General features: G+C 35.2%; 1 long non-coding RNA gene across 5 annotated transcripts in view; it reads right to left on the bottom strand.

Annotated features, from left to right (window-relative positions):
* The window catches only part of LOC110344792 (uncharacterized), a 630,580-nt gene that overhangs the window by 80,202 nt on the left and 533,653 nt on the right, over window positions 1-16,725 (bottom strand). For 2 of the 5 annotated variants that reach the window (XR_015444645.1, XR_002387602.2), the window contains 3 exons: window positions 12,592-12,663; window positions 11,740-11,827; window positions 8,844-8,953 (listed from right to left, as the gene is read on the bottom strand). This is a non-coding gene — a long non-coding RNA (uncharacterized LOC110344792). Of the gene's footprint in view, window positions 1-8,843; window positions 8,954-11,739; window positions 11,828-12,591; window positions 12,664-16,725 lie in introns of those variants that run through there. The other 3 variants (XR_002387605.2, XR_002387600.2, XR_015444644.1) reach the window with 2 other exon arrangements.

Here is a 16,725-nt window from a genome sequence, read left to right on the forward strand (position 1 = left end):
CACATGTGTATAGGTATGGTGAATATATACAGTACATATTCTAATTTTCTCTTAAAATGATTGTGAATGTATTTTCCAGGCCTGCTACTGTTCTTGGAAAACATATATCTAATAACTTTTTTAAATTCTACCATATGATTCTGCCAAATTTGTTTTTGTCTATCCCAAATTTTGTGTTTTTAAAAAGTTATTCTAAAAATAAAATCTGTTTTAAAAGTAAAAGCATTTTGGAGAGGCAATAGTGAAATTCTCATTTATTCCACATCGTCCTGAGCCCCACCCAGTAATAGACTCTACAGCACCTTTCTCTGAATCCAAGCAGAACTCCTTTGTGGCCACAACAAAGATTTCTACATTTTTTGGTATCCCAAAATCAGTAATATCAGTAGGTAAAAATCTCAGGTCCCATTGCAAGCCTACCAACTCACAATCTACCTTTTTGCAAGATACCAAGTCATTTGCACACGGCAAAGTCTAAGAAACAGGTGTCAATCAAGGCAAAAGCACAGCTTCTGGCCTAGGGTACAACTGCAGCCTGCTGCCTGTTTTGTTTGGCAGGCCGACTAAGAGAGGTTTTTACATTTTAAATGGTTGAAAACAAAAGGAATATTAATATTCAGTGATATATGAAAATCAAAGTTCAGTGTCCACAGTAAAATTTTAATGGAACATGGCCATGTCTATTTGCTTATGTGTTATCTATGGCTGCTTATGTGCTGTAGGTACAGAGATGAAACTATGCCTGCCCCAGCCTAAAATATTTACTGTTTGACCCTTTCCAGAAAATATTGGCCAACTTTTGTTCTATCTAGCAGAGTATCTAGGACAGAGAACACATAATTTCTCTGGTATATCAGTATATGTAAAAACGGAACTAAAAAAAGAGTCAAAAAAATGCTTCCAAGGTATCACTAATTTGGGGATCTTTAGCCTATTTAATTTTTTTGTTTGTTATCAGTCTCCCCACACTGAAATATAAATTTCAAAATAGTCAAGATCATCTTGTTTACTAAAGGTACATGTCACAGAAAATAAACATTTCAAGATGATGAACTAATTAGGTGAAATAAACTTCAAATACTTTCTGCTAGAAATGGCCTTGTTGCTATGCTTTATTCTTAGAAGAACTGTAATGTAAAGGTTAGAGAAACATGTCCGTGTCCATTCCTTTATTTATATTAAGAAAAACTATTTAGAAGGTGTGGTTCAGGGACTTTAAAAAACTTGCCATTTTACACAGGTTTTGACTCTTGGACCTAGGATTTCAAAGCACTCAAAATGATAACTTCAATTCCCACAATGAAGTCATGAATTTCTCAAAGAAGCATGATACTGACCTAGTTTACTGAGAGAAATTTAATTCTTTATTATGGAAATACAAAATTCACTCAAGGATCTTTGTTCTTAGAATATCATTGTATTTAGTGATAATCTCAGGCGAGGAGATAAACTCAGGAAAGACCTCTTGAAAAGGGCCCTACAAGAGGTGATAACTAACACAAGTAAACCACAAGGGGAAGAGAAAGGAGGTACTAGAAAAATCATGCTCCGTAGCCTTGGCTGATGTGATTTAGGGCTACAGGTGAAAAATGTAAGAACAAACAGCAAGATAAAGACTGAAGGAAAATAAGGAAGAGGATGGTGATTGGTGTACCCAGAGAATGAGAGAGATTTCAAGGGCCGAGTTTTGGGTTTATAGGATTTTTCCCTCATTTCTAGCTGATGCCAACATCTCAACTTCTTACTAATGAAGAGAGAATTTCCACACTCAGGTGTTGCTGTGTCTTCATTTCTGTGGTGGTGGGGGATGAACTCAGGACCATGTGTATCCTAGGCAAGCACTCTATCTTTGTGTGGTTTGCTCACTTAGCTATCCCTCGTACTTAATTCACTTGATTGAATTTGGCTGCTTTTAAGAGCTTATTAATCCAACATTTTGATATGCACATTTCTTCAGATTTATAAGGGACTAATTTTAGAGTTTTGTTCATCATGCCGGGCCTGAAGAAACTATTTTTGTGGTTAAGGTCAGCTGATAAGGCTGACTATAGTACTAAAACACAGGGCTTTATAATGGGTTCAGGATTTCATAATTCATAAGATTTGTTTATCTTGCCCAAACTCATTTTCTCTAAGTGGTAACTGCAGAAAGAAAACCCAAACAAGCTGGGATCCAACTTTCTGCTGCTTTTGTAATGATTTTGTGTACTTTATCCTTACGTGTTAAAACATGGTGTAGTATTTCAAAAATGCTTTTATGGGCCGGGGATTTAGCTCAATGGTTTGGTTCTGCCTCCTGCCTCGCAAGCGCAAGGTCCTGAGTTTGATCCCCAGTACCAAAAAAAAAAAAAAAAAAAAAAAAAAAAAAAATGCATTTATTACGTAATAGCCCTGAACTTATTTTAATGCATTATATATGTTTCTTCAAAAATAAAAATTTCAAAAAGAATATATATGTATATATATTTTCATATTCTAGAAAATTATTCTCTGTCCCAAAGGATCCTTTTAATTTAGTAGGAAATCTCCCTCACAAATCAGTTCTATTCCAAATCAGTCTCCATGTCTTTTACCATGAGGTTACTACAGATTGTATTGGAGGACTCCTTTGTTACTCAGTGGTTACTCTATATTTTTTCCCCTCGTTATTCTTAGAACCAGCTAGTTAATTATACTCAGTGCACGACACTTTAATATTAGAAATCTGTGTTTGGCCCTCCCTTGCCTTTATTTTTTTAGTTTGCCAAAATACATATATTGAATATTCACATACTAAATTTGAATAAAGACTGCTGGTGGTTATTCAGAGGAATAGCAATTATCTCTATCCCAGCTGCCATTTGGTATTTTCAGCATTATATTTTTTTCCTAATTTATTAGGTATAAAGTAATAGCTAATTTTCACATTAGTTTAATTACTAACACATTTCAGAAACTCTTGATACACTTGTTACCCTTTGAAGAGCCCACTTGTGGAAATTGCCTATTCTTAACCTTTTCCATTTTTTTCTTTAGCGTTGTGGTGTTTTTGTTCATTTGTAGGAGTTCCTTGTGAATTCTAGGTCACAATCCCTTGTCAAGCTTGTGCATTTCAAATATCTTCTCTCATTTTTCAACTGTTAAATTTGTTCATGGAGTTCTTTGAACAGGTTTGTGAATTTAATTTATTCAAATTCATCATTTAAGTTTTTAATCCATTTAGAAACCTCCCATATTTTAAGTATACACCTTATACATCAAGAGTCTGCCTCTGAATTATCTTATTTCATTACTCTATTTATAAATTCTTAGGTCAATAACAATCATTTTATTAATATGACTTTGAAGCATGTCTCTGTATCTGAGAAAGCAAGCTCTTGTTCTTTCTCTTTTTCCATTAACCATTTAGCAATTGTTGTGGCTTTTATTTTTTTCTATTCAAATTTTGATAAGTTAATCAAGTTCCATAAAAACTCTATTGAGAACTTTAAGTGAGATTACCCTGAACTAGCTAATTTAAGGCTACCAACTTTACATAATTTTATGTCAATTAAGACCACTTAATTTTATATCAATGAAGACTATATCAGTAACTTATTTTCTTTGTGCTTTATTAGAACTTTTAAATGTCACCAAAGATTGCATGCATAGCCTTAGCTACATTAATGCCTAGACACTTTCACAGTTATATATCTATTGTGAATGGAATCTCATTTATTTTATTTTCAACTAGGTCAGTGTTGGTGATAAATTTTTATCCACTTTTTTAATCTAGGAAATTTGCTGAATGTTATTATAAATTCTAGTGTTTCGTGTATTATAATATATACTGTAGACAATAAAATTCTTTTTCAAAAATCCTTAAAACCGTTGTTATTTTCCTTTCCTTATAACACTAGCAGTTTTCCAGCGGCATGTTAGAAAATAAGTAGGTTTCTCTTGTTTCCAATTTTAAAGACAAATAATTTAAAGCTTTCCTATTAAGTAAACTTTTTACTTTTGACATATAACCTTTAACGAAATAAGAATATTTCCTTAAGTTCTGCATTTTCTAAATTTCTCATTAAATCATTTATAGGTATAGAACACAATCCAGATGCTTTCTGTGATTCAAATGAGAAATTCATTGATGCCGTTGTGTTTTAAATTAACCATTGTTTACATACACAACTAAACTGAATCATCCATGTCCTAAGAGGTGTGCTGTACTGTGGGAACTCGAGGCTGCAGGTGGTATACAGGGGTTTGTTCTGGGAGACTGTGGTAGAGAAAAGCATTTGGGTTGAATTTTTCTGGAAGTACGGGGCAAGAGAAAATTATGTCCCTTTTCTCTGCAGCCTCAGACAAAGTGTGATTGGCAATGGGAAGATGTGTACTACAATAGTGTGGACTTTTAAAGGAGGTCATAGGCTGGAACCCATTCACACCTGAAAAGCTGTATGCAAGGAACGTAGCACTTGTAGGTTTAGCGAAAGGAGGTTGCTGAAGGGAATAAATTACCGGAGATAATGCTTGTAGGAAACCTGGCACAATGTCTGATACAAAAGGGTTGGATGTTACGCAGTGGCATAGCAGCACCAGTAATATTCATTGTCCCAAGGAAGTTGATCTGCAAGTGTCATCTTCAGACTTGCAGCATCAGCATCCACTGGGACTTGTCAGGAATGCATTTTCTTAGGTTCTGTCCTAGACATGCTGATCAGAATCACTGAGACAAACGGCCAGCCGATAGTGTTTTAACAGGCCCTCCATAAGATTCTGAGGCTACACTTAGGAACCACTGGATTGAGCAGTGTTAGTCTTTCTTCTTAGAGAAGCAATTTGATGTTGAACCATTCTTGCATTTCTCAATATTAATTCATTAATGTTTCAGGTAGTATTTCAGCTTTGGTTAGTTATGTGTATTCAAAATTATTATGTCTACATTCATGAGTAAAAGTAGATGCATAAATTTATTTTCTCTTACATTTTTCTAATATTGGAAACAATATTTCACTCAACCATATAAATAAAGTTGGGGAATTTTGTTCTTTTTCTATTTGGAATGGAAAATATGGTAAAGTAAGACTTGTTTTCTTCCAAGTTGCCTAGAAATTTTTTGTTCGGTATCGGAAGTTGAACTCAGGATCTTGCACTTGCCAGGCAGGTTCAGTACCACTGAACTAAATCCCCAGCCCTAGAACTTCTTTCTAAAGCTATATAGGTCTGAGGTTTTATGGAGAGAGATGTGTTTGATTACTGTTTCAAATTTTAAGTATAGTATTTCTTGCAACTTTTCATCGATTTTGGTATTTTAGCTATTTCTGATAATTTATCCATTTTACCTGTATTTTCAAGTATGTTAGGCTAAACTTAAGATAATGTAATTTTTTTAAAAATCTGTGTTCTACTGTAGTTATTTCTCCTGCTCATCAGGTTTACCGATTATTGCCTTCCCCCATTCGTTCTCCAGTGAGTCTTGCCAACAGTCTGAAAATATTTTCAAGGAAACAACTTTGCATTTTATTCATATGTTCTATGTCAGATGCATAGCTGTAATATTATGTTGCCCTAATGATCTTTCTATAAGTATACGAGGGCTGATAAAAATATGGTATGTGTTTAAATTTTAAAAATTATTACAGTAAAAAACACATTGCCATTAAGTTCCCCTCAAAATATTCCCCCTTGCTTTGAACACACTTGTCCCATCTTTCTTGTCACTTTCTAAAGCAGTTCTGGAAGTCTTTCATGAATGTCTTTGTGAGGTGTGATAAAAATACAGTGACTGCTGCTTCTTAGTACCATCCAATGGAAAAGGAGCCTTGTAAAAATATTAGTATGTTCTCACCCACCTTATTAACTAGATCTGGTACCAAGGAACTTCTGGCCCCTCTCCAAAGTCAAAATGACCGTGAAAGGTAAACATTATGAATCTATTCAGGACATAGAAGCAGTCAGGACAATTCAACTGAAGATGATCACAAAAGAGGACTTCCAGAACTGCTTCAAAAAGTGGCAAGAATGATGGGAATAAATGTGTTCAAGGTAAGGGGGAGGACTTTGAGGAGAACTAACGGACAATGTGTTTTTTACTGTAATATACTTTTCTTAATTCAAACATTCACCATGTTTTGATCATACCTCATATAAAATACCTTTCTTTGGCCCTTTATAACATTGTTAGACAGGTTCCTTAGTGGCTACTTCCTACCAGTTCTCAGAACAATTTTGATAAAATTGTCTGGTACATGGTTAAGGAAACAGAGGCGCCTTATGAAGCCTCATCAACAGGAGAAAAAGAAAGGAAAAAAACATTCATCTTACTCCTCTAACCCCTAGCTTCCTAACAGAAAGGCTTATCTGAACCACTCAGGCTGAGTGTATCTTTCAAAAAGCAGCACTAAATTTCTAATTGACCTCTTTTATATGGGAAACAGGAATGTAAATTTACCGATGAAAAGAGTCCCAGACAAGGTGGATGCTAGGCATTTTGAATGTGGATGGCAACTGGCTATAGAAGTTATCTCTGATCTCTCCTCTCCGGTAGGAGCCATAGGCCCATGAGAAGCTGAGTTCAGATGCAGTCTTTTTCTGCCAAGAGAAAAGAGGTGTGTGGGGCTGATTCTTTTTCTAGGTAACACCAAATCTTAAATAAATCTGCTCAAGATTACACTGTTAAAAATTACATTTTAACAGATATTAAGAGTACCGACTGATCTTGGTTTGGCTTTATATTTCCTGAGCTTTTTAATATTTCTAAATTTTTATAGCAAATTTATCTTTTATAAAGAGTATTTTGGTAAATCCCTTTTGTTATTGTTAAAAATACACTCTTAAGAGTCTGTGGTATTTGCCTTAATTATTTCAAATATTGTTATAGAAGGACTTTGCTGCTGTTTTATATTTTATTCATTTCTTATACTTTATTTCCCACCATCTGCTCCTGTCCTACTTTCCATTATATAAACAAGTCTTTTTCTCATATGTAAAAAATTATGCTTTACACAGTTTTTTGTGTGTGTTTTCTGCCTGTAAGGTCAAAGGTAAGGTGTATTCTCTGTTACCAATTTCTTAAATTTATCAATATATCTTCTCCTTTATTGTCTATACTTTTATTTCCAGGTGGTTTGAGTTATGAATATAATTTCCATATACTCAAGCTTGTTTTAAGAAAATAAATTTGATCAAGTTATTTGATTTCTTTCATTTTTATATCACTTACAGGATCCTTCTGAATTTTTATTTTACTCAGTGAGATCTTTCAAGTATATTTCTAGTGTGTGGCTTGGGTAACAGAAAAGCAGGGCCAGTATGGCTCACAATATTTTGTGTATGTCCTCATATTTAAATGAAGATTTGGGTAAATATACACCTTTAGGGTTTTTTTTTCTCACAAATTTAGAACCTGTACACTTTTGGCCTTTAGATTCCACTATTGTAAAAAAAAACAACACAAGGTCAGTGTAGTTTCTTGGTAGGTGATCTCTCTTTGAAAGTTTTAGTTTCACCTTTTTTGTCCTTAAATTTCACTTTATCTAGATGTGATGTTGTCCTTATTTGTGTTGTTTCCTTGTCCTAATCTTTTCAAATTTGATCCATTTCAGCACTTTTTCTAATTCTAGAAAATTTATCTTAATTATTTCTTTGGCAGTTTTCTATTTTCTTCCTCTTTCTGGGATTTCTTTTACTCAGATACTGGTATTTTTATATCTGTCCATTGAAGCTCTTCTTATATTTTCAATCTCATAATCTTTCTCTCCAGCTTCCTGCCAAAATTCATCAATCTCATCTTCTTTTAATCTCCATATGTCCTATTGTTTATTCTAACTATTGTGCTCTTTATTTCTATCATTTTTCATTCCTGTATTTCTATGGTTCTTTTTGTGATTTCCTGTTCTTTGTTCATATTTCTTTATATCCTTTTTTCATAGAAAAGAGTTAAGGCATCTTCCTTTATCTTTCAGTACATTTACTGTGTTTATTTCAAATTATTTTTCTGTGTTCCAATGATTCCACATCAGATGGGGTATGTTGTTCCTTTGTGCCTTTTGCTAATAGTTGTTTGTGTCCAGTGTCTAGTTATTGTAAATTAAATTTGTGCCTTGGAAATCTGCTTCCCAGTCTATAATCTGTAACAGGATGGATGAAGGCCCTCGGTGGTGTCCCTCTAGATGAACACAAGAAGTTAGAAGAGGAAAAAGAGACTCTGTACATGGATTTCCAGAAAAAAATGAAGACTACCAAGCACTTCTATTTATTTCTAATACAACAGGAAGCTCCTCTCATCATGAATTCCCTTTAAGCTCTTATAAAGCAACAGCACTGAGATGAGGAGGGCCTCTAGGATCCTAACCTGTCCAGGCAGATACTTGGAGGAAAGGAGAGATGAATTGCTGAGAATATCTGGGCAGCCTGCGAGTTTCTGTCCAATCACATTAATATGACACTGGTTTGGCCTCAGTCATGCTCCCATTCTTTTTCAACACTGGAGGCCTAAGTTACTGAAACCAACTTCTATAGTTAAAACAAGTGAAATAGGAAGAAAATATCTAAAGGAATAGGGGAAGTGGGAGGGGAAGGGGAAAGGAAAGAAGGGAAAGGAAAAAATACGAGAAAAGGAAAAACATGGAAACAAAGTCTTTGTAAATAGGGAAGGGTAGCGGGGGTGAAAGGAGGTCAGGGGAATGGGGAAAAAAATAAGAACCAAGATGCACCACGTAAAGATACAAGATCCCAATGATGAATGTAACCGTATTGTATAGCTAAAATGTACCAATAAACTAAATGGAAAAAAACCAAGCAAGCAAACAAACAAACAAAACATAGCAGCAAAGTATACTACGTTGTGTTGTCCTCATCTCCATACTTCAAATATTACACACCCACGTTGGCAAGGCAGACACTGGACTCCTCAGAGCTCCTCATTGTTTCCATTTCTCAGTCCTCACGTCCATGCTTTCCTCTAAATTTTATAGCGTGCTCAGGATTTGCTCTAAGTGAGGAAACAATAGCCAGGTCAGTCTGTCCTCTCAGCAAGAGCCCTGCATATTGTTCTGCCCCTCAACTCAAGCCTATTTCATTAACTAATTTTAGTCTCTTCAAGCCATGTCGAACTCATGGAGTAGAACTTTCCCATGTCTGTTATTACATATCCTTTAGTCATTCTATTATTTCATCTTCCTATGAATATTATTGAGCAATGAGACATGCTAGCATTCAGGAGGTACCAGGGACACAAAGGCGAATTAAAGTGTGATAAAGACTTTGAATCATGTAACTGACCAGTGTTAAGGCATGTGTGGGGAACACACAATAAAGTTCCTTTAAAAGAGCCACATTAGTTATTGGAATTATACTGGTGATTAGAATGTATCCTCTCCCTGCCCACATAACTCAGAATGATTATTTTTAATGAGCTATTATTTCATTTTCCAGGCTTTACATCTTATTGTTTCATTCTTCTAAAATAGCATTTCACATTATTGAGGGGAGGGTTTGTTCATCTGCTGATTGCTATACCTTCTGGGATTCCTTCTGTTCCCTAAGGCTGAGGCAAAACCGAAATTTACTAATGAACTGCCAAAAATTTCATCTCGCAAATTCCTACTCATATGCCATTACTGTAAAGCCTTTGTAGTTATTACTGTGATGAGTTTATAGCCCAGAAACTAGGCCAGTGATGTTTCAACAAATTCATTACCTACATTTTATACATTTTAAGGAAGAAAAATAATGTGTATGTGTGTGCGTGTTAATGATATGTGAATGTGTAAGAGACAGGCACAGAGGCAGAGTTGTATGTGTTTTCTGTTTGACATAGGACTCCCTTCTGTGAGGCAATAAAGGATGACTAGTTCTTTTGTCTTTGTTCTTTGAACTCATGTTAGTCTTTGGCAAACCCTCACCTTGCCATATATATGTCTGTCATTCATCTGTATGTTTATTCCATAAGTACGAACATACAGAGCCTACTAAGTGCTAGGTGTTTTGAAGGTCCTGAATATAATAGCTATTGTGGGGCTTTATGTATCAGTTTAGTAGGGCAGAACTACATTTTGTAGGATTCTCTTCCCTTGATATTCCTGGTTAGGTTGAGCTATAAGAGGTGTTTCTCATGGTAGAGGTAGGAGCTCAAAGTGATGCAACAGCCATTTTTGAGTGCACACACACTGTTAATGATCTGCTAATGTTATCACTCATTTATGGGCTTTACCTTCCCCTGGGTCCTCCTTAAGCTTCTTTGACTGACAGGCCAGAAATGCAAGCTGAGCTCCATGTAGGACCCTGGTTTGTGCAGAATAACTACCCCATAGAGGTCAGGAGAAGGCAGATGTGATATGGGCTCCAGCGCAACCTCATGAGGTTCTAGCTTATGCTGTGAGTCTCAGTATCCTCTTGATCTTCTATATTTTACAGCCATCTTCCTCCCTAACCTCCTGTCTGTGAACTTTAAGCTTCAATATCAGACATGAACACAAAAGCCCCACCAAGACTTTAGTACCTCACACAGTGCATAAGGTCAAATGCCTATGGAGAAGCCCATCATATTACATTATGTAGCTCCTAAATGGCCCTGCTTCTCTGATTGAACCCTGATCATTATGCTATAATGTTATAAATGAGATAAATTTGATTTCTTCTCTCATGAAATATATAATTTAGATGGGAGGAATATATTTCAAAGTCTTACAACTCAGTTAATTTATTACAACTAAGAAAACTCCTGTGAACAAAAATCTGTATATTTCAATTTTAGTAAAATTTGCTTGAAAAATCTGTTAAAATTCAGATTAGCAGTCATCAATAGCACTAAAAGATAAAAATCTCAGTGTCTTAGCATGAAGATTAGGAGTTCAGACTCTAGCTGTTCTCTCGTTCTCTCCCACTGTAAGAACACTTTGTTGTTTTTTGAGCATTCTTTTTATGTCTCATTTTGCCTTTGCATATGCTGTTCCTGCTTCTCAGAATGCCCTGGCTTTCCTCTTCAATTGTTTTACCAATTCACATATCATTTTATGAAACCTCCTGAGATATCGCAGGGTACAATACTGGCTTTCTTTACACTTCTAGTACATTCAGTACCTTTAAAACAACACACTTGCTATGGTATGAATTTATTTACACACTTGTTTTCCACATAGCCTGTAAATACTTAAGGGCAAAAAACTACTTATTTTTTAAAAATTCCCAGCCATGTCAGAGAAGATTAAAATGTACAAAAATAGCTACATATGTATTGCTTCTGAAGGAACTGAAAATATTCTGGAAACAATATCTACTCTGTTGTAGAGCATTGTAGGATAGGTAGCAAATATTTTCCCAAAAAGCATATATCTACCCCAAAATCGTATAACACATTCAGTAAAAGAAAACCCAGTCAGCTAACTTTCTCAAAATGGCACAGAAGGGTCTGCTACTGTAACTCTAGCATTTACTTTGGGAATCTCACCTGCCTCCCACCCCAAGTTGCCAAGCAGTTAACTGAATTATTCCTTTCAGAAAGAAGTTCTGAAAAGTGCAATATCCTCCATGTCACTGGCCTGGTGGTAACTATGTCAGTGCCCTTTTAGAACAGTGACCTGCCCAAGTAGCCTGGGACTTCATCAGACTCTCATAGATTCCCATCAAAAATATTCTATGGTATGTTCAAGTACTTCGAGGAACCAAGCAATACTCACAATATTTCTAGTGAGGCATCTAATTTAAGAAATCACACTGAACAAATCTTTCAATCACATTCAATCAAGTGGTGATAATACTGTCTGGGTGATACTTAACCGTGACATGGGTAGAGAAGGACGGAAGAGCACATGGATTTTCAGTTGTTACCTAGACACTGTTTCTGTAGTTGCAAACATTGCACCTCCTACATGTGAATCAACAAAGATATGTGTTAAAATCCACTTTCTTAGGCTTCATGAATGAGATACTTTTTCAGTGTTCCTAGAGTTTGGCTCAGGAATCCCTACTGAGCACCCCCACCCCATTTTTAGGAGTAGCATGAGACGTATTCATGGCAAAATGCCCACTGAACCAGTATGCGATGTGGCATCCATTCACGTCTTCCTGGGTACCCAGTCCTGGTAGTCGTCCTCCACCCACTTAGTGTACTCTGATGTCTAACACCTTTAATGTAGTGCCTCCCAAGAGCCACAAAACTGTGTCCAGTTCTTTCCCTTTCTTCTACACTACTGAACTTTTTTACATCTTCACCAGCGTAAGGACACATATATTTTGAATAACTGTTTCAATATGCACATGAAATTGTGAAGGATAAAATGTTGAATTGGATTATTTCAATGTCTCCAAATTTCTAATTTACAAAGTTAGATGGAGTTAATTAACACAAGAAAAATAAGAAAGAATAGCTCTGTGATTACAGAGAAAACTAAATGCAGTGGATGGTGCAACATCATAGCCCTTTCTGCTCCTTTTCCTCTTTGCCATTAAAAACATACTGCTCCTTTCAAGTCATCCTCCAAAACACTATACATTCAAGACATAAAGTAACAGGGAGCTATGTAATAAGACACATAATTTTGTCATTTGCCAGAATATTTCCATAATAAATATTTTAGGGAAGTTGTGTATTTCAAATTCTTAAAAGGGTAAAATGAATTCACTACTTACTGAAAAATAATATGTGTGTTCTCTTGCAGGTGATGTTGACATCTAAGTAACATTCATTATAATACGAGAATTCTGTAAAAAGATTTTACAAAATATTTCAGATGTTAGCTAGAAGAAAAATTCTTCCAACTTTCTTTTGAGTATATTATAATAAGACCTATTATTATTAAAAATAGTCATCTAAACTTCTTAGATGCATAAAAATGACACCAAGTATCAGATCTCTTATCTGTATGGATATAAAAATTATTACATAAAAATAGGGAGCTAAGAGAATTGAGTACTAGAAGTCACTTCATTTATTTTAGGCTGTATCTTCTGCGACAACTATAATGGAGGACTGTACAATTTATTAGAAAAATTTGGACATTACAGGCTGGGAAACAAGTGAGTAATTAATATCATAGTTTCTCTTTTCCTACAAAAATGAGTTGCCATGAGTGATCCTTGTAATTGCATTATCTCTTTACATCTTTTAGCTCTTTAGACAAACAATTCCTTAAGGGTAAAACTCACTTTCATACTTCTTTTGCATTAGTTTTGGATTTCCTACTTTGAAGTTTATTTCTTTAGAGGAATATCTGACAGGCACACTAAGTTTTACAGAATTAGGCAATCAATAGGCAATTCCCTAAAAAACCAAAGTGTTTCCAAACGTCCACTAATTACCTGAGTATTTCCATTTTAATGCTTGTTATGCCAATTCTCTACGTGGAGAATTATTAGTTATTTTATGAATTAGGATGTTAGTTACAGAGCTAAAATGAATATCATTCACTTCCTAGTTTAAGTGCTTGTTTTCATAGCAATTGTCATTATGTTAGAATTTTAGATAGAAAACCTAATACATCATTTAATAACAAGCACATCAGTTGTGCAAACGTGTGAGTGCTTGTGTGTGTGTGTATGTATATATGTGTATGCTTGTGTGTGCTTCCACTAAGGAAAAAGTGACTAAAATAAACAAAGGAGTCTTCAGAATACAGAAACAAATGATAACAAATGATAACAAATGTAAAAAGAAGGATACCATGATCTCATGGTAATTAAGGGCTTTGACAATCACTACTGCAGTCAAGAGCCATTAGTCAAGGTTGGGTCTTCAGCTCAGGCCTTTACCACTCAATGGCACTTAGCCAAAGTAGAGAACTTCTCCATGTCCGTTACTTATTACAAACATACTATCAAGTCACTTTGAAATAGTGAAGAAATCCATACAGTAATATTTGTTGATGTCTTTTTACGCTACACTGAACCCCCTTGAAATTTATGCATTGTAAACTTCTGTGCAGTTTTTTCTGAGATCTTAAAACCAGGAAATTCTCAAATTGAGATGAGGATTCTGATGTACTACATAATTTCTGGATACTCCTATCAAAACAGTGGAAAACACAGAAGCATATTTCTAGTGCCCTAAATTAAGGATGCTTTTTAAACTTTCCATTTCATTAAACTGCATGGCTAGGTAGGAGAGTCATGCTAAAATATTGTGATTAACACAAAGGAAGCTTAACAGACAATGCTATTATAGGTGAAAGACTGCTAATTGCCATCTTCCCAATAACTTATTGATTTTAATCAAATCTTCCTAGAGCAGCATGCCAACAGCAAATGGATAACTAGATAGAGAGAAAATGCAACAATGGAAGGAGTAATATGGAAGAAATTATTCATGTTTGATTTGTATAAAATTGAACAAATATTCTTGATCAGCATTTATACAAATATAGATTTGTTGGGAAGGTGCTATCTAAATTGCTTCTCTCACAGTGTATTGAAAATTACCATAACTGTTAGCATTTTTAATTATTTTCATCGACTGAAAATAGATTAAACTGAATGGGAAATTGGCTTATTAAGGCTTATATATTGGAGTTAATATGAAATGTTCTCAGTCAGCATGTCTGGAGAATCAGTCTAAAAGGCGCGCATTATCTCTGATTGAAAATGGGTAGGGAAGAGGTATGAGGCTTAATTCTCAGAAAGCAAAGCTTTTTTTGGGAGATGGGTATAATAGGTGAAAACTTTTTCACTCCCATCACTTAAGCAAAACATGGCCACATCTAGTAATGAGAGTATTTAAAAAATGAGCAACTGGGATGTTGTATAGACAGAACCAAGTTTTCGTAGGGGAAAAAAATCTCGTGAGACTAAACTTAACACTTTAAAAACATGGAGAACCCTTGAAATCCATCTTGTTTTATAAGAGCAGTTTCTCAGTGTGAGATTCAATATAGTGTGAAACACTGAAGAGCTCACATTCTGGTCATTCACTGATGATGAAAAAGAAGTACAATGTCAAGTTTCAATTGCAGTCTAGAGGCGGGCCCTGTGGCACCCACTGACTGTTTATTTTGGGGAAATGTCTTACTCATCAACTTGTGACACTGGACTCAAGACAGACTCCAAAAATAAACATGATGGCAGCAGTTTTTGTAAAGGACTATTTACGTTCTCTTATAAATCAAATTAGTAGTTTACGTATTTCAGTTCCAAAATTATCTTCAATATCTACATAGAATTAAGGTCTTTAATAGTTAATAGCAGGATTTGTCAACTGCAACAGTACTGAGATTTCATATCTAGACAATTTTTGTTTGTAGGTGCCTGTTCTATATGTTTTAGCATGTATAGTAACATCACTGGCCTCTATCCAGTTGTACCTGCCTCTGCCCACTTATGACAACTGAAAATATCACCAGACATTGGTAAATGTTCCTTAGTGGGTAAAGTCACCCCTGACTGAGAATTTCTGCACTGGCAAAGGGGATTCTATAATAATCTTCATAATAATTTTTTCAAATTATTATCTAGAAAATTTTCATTTCACTCTAAAATATTGAAACAAAATAATGAAATCTACTCTATAACTCTCAAGTCTAAGGAGCTGCTTTTCACAATGTATTCACAAAAACACCTTTATCTAGGACAGCACTTGAAATTCACGAGGTGAATTCACCAGATGAATCAGGTAGTAAAAAAATAATCACAGTGCTGGTTTGAAGAGGCAAGTCAGGCTCAAGACATAAAGGTGCTACCTTCTGTTTGTGTCGCCAGGGAAAGGAAGTTTAATCCAACAATAGCAAATGGTTTGTAAATAGTTGCCAACTCCAGCTGACTGGTAGTGGCTGACAGAAGTCCTGTATGGAGAAGGATTCAGTGCTGTGTGCAGGCTCAGCAGGAGAGAGGGCTGTGATGGATTAGCAATGTCTACCTCGGACAAGACAAGCAGAAGGAATGGGGCTTCTTTCACACACTGGCCCTGTCTCTCCTCTTCACTTCAACAACTGATTTTGCTCTCCAGACTATTTGAAGTACCTGTTGTGACTGTGGTATGCTGTTTTATGTTTTGTACATAAATATACAAAGGAAGAAAATGAAACAAAAGTCATTTCCAAATAGTGACAAAGTATCTTTTCTAGGCATCCTGTTCGGCTCTTCAGGCAGTCTACTAAATAAGAGGCACAATCTTTTGTATTAAAATGTTAATAGTCAAGTGGTCTAGTCCCCAGTGCAAAGGAAACAAGCCACTCTTCTTTAAACAAAGAAACAGACAGCAACAGGCACAAAACCTTTGACTTGCCAGAAATATACAAATTTCTTCAAAAAAAACCTTGCATGAATCTGTCCATTTTGTGTTATGTACCATTCCTCTTAGCTTCTGAAGTGCCAAGAACAAACATTTTCTTACATCTAGACTTTTTCTTGTTAACACTGGCTAGTCAGGCAAGTAGTCAGTGTTCATAAAGAAATTAAGCTCTGCTAACTTTGCCTCAGTTGGTATACAAACAAGAATCAACATAATCCCTTCACCATGAGTCTTTCAGCATTCAAGCTAGTCTATAAGAACTCAAATTTGGATTTTAGTATAAAAATGTGCAAATAATGTGCATTAACAAAATCAAATGTATTAAATGCTTAACTGCTATGGTTCTTCCATTGATAAGGTTGGCATAAAACTTTTTGATTTGCTTTCTTTGTTTCAGGATTGATTTAATTTTTCTGGTTAAAAAAAACTAATAAGGACTAAGACAAAACGAATGTGTAGCTACATTTACTGTTCTCCTTGGAGGTGAGGAATACCTATTCCAATGCACACATTAGGATTTGTGGATTGAGGTTTTCAGATTGTCG

This window comes from Heterocephalus glaber, unplaced genomic scaffold, assembly GCF_053883595.1.
Source record: "Heterocephalus glaber isolate CG9 unplaced genomic scaffold, H.glaber_assembly_v1.0 deba00001606, whole genome shotgun sequence".
Classification (NCBI taxonomy): Eukaryota; Metazoa; Chordata; class Mammalia; order Rodentia; family Bathyergidae; genus Heterocephalus; species Heterocephalus glaber.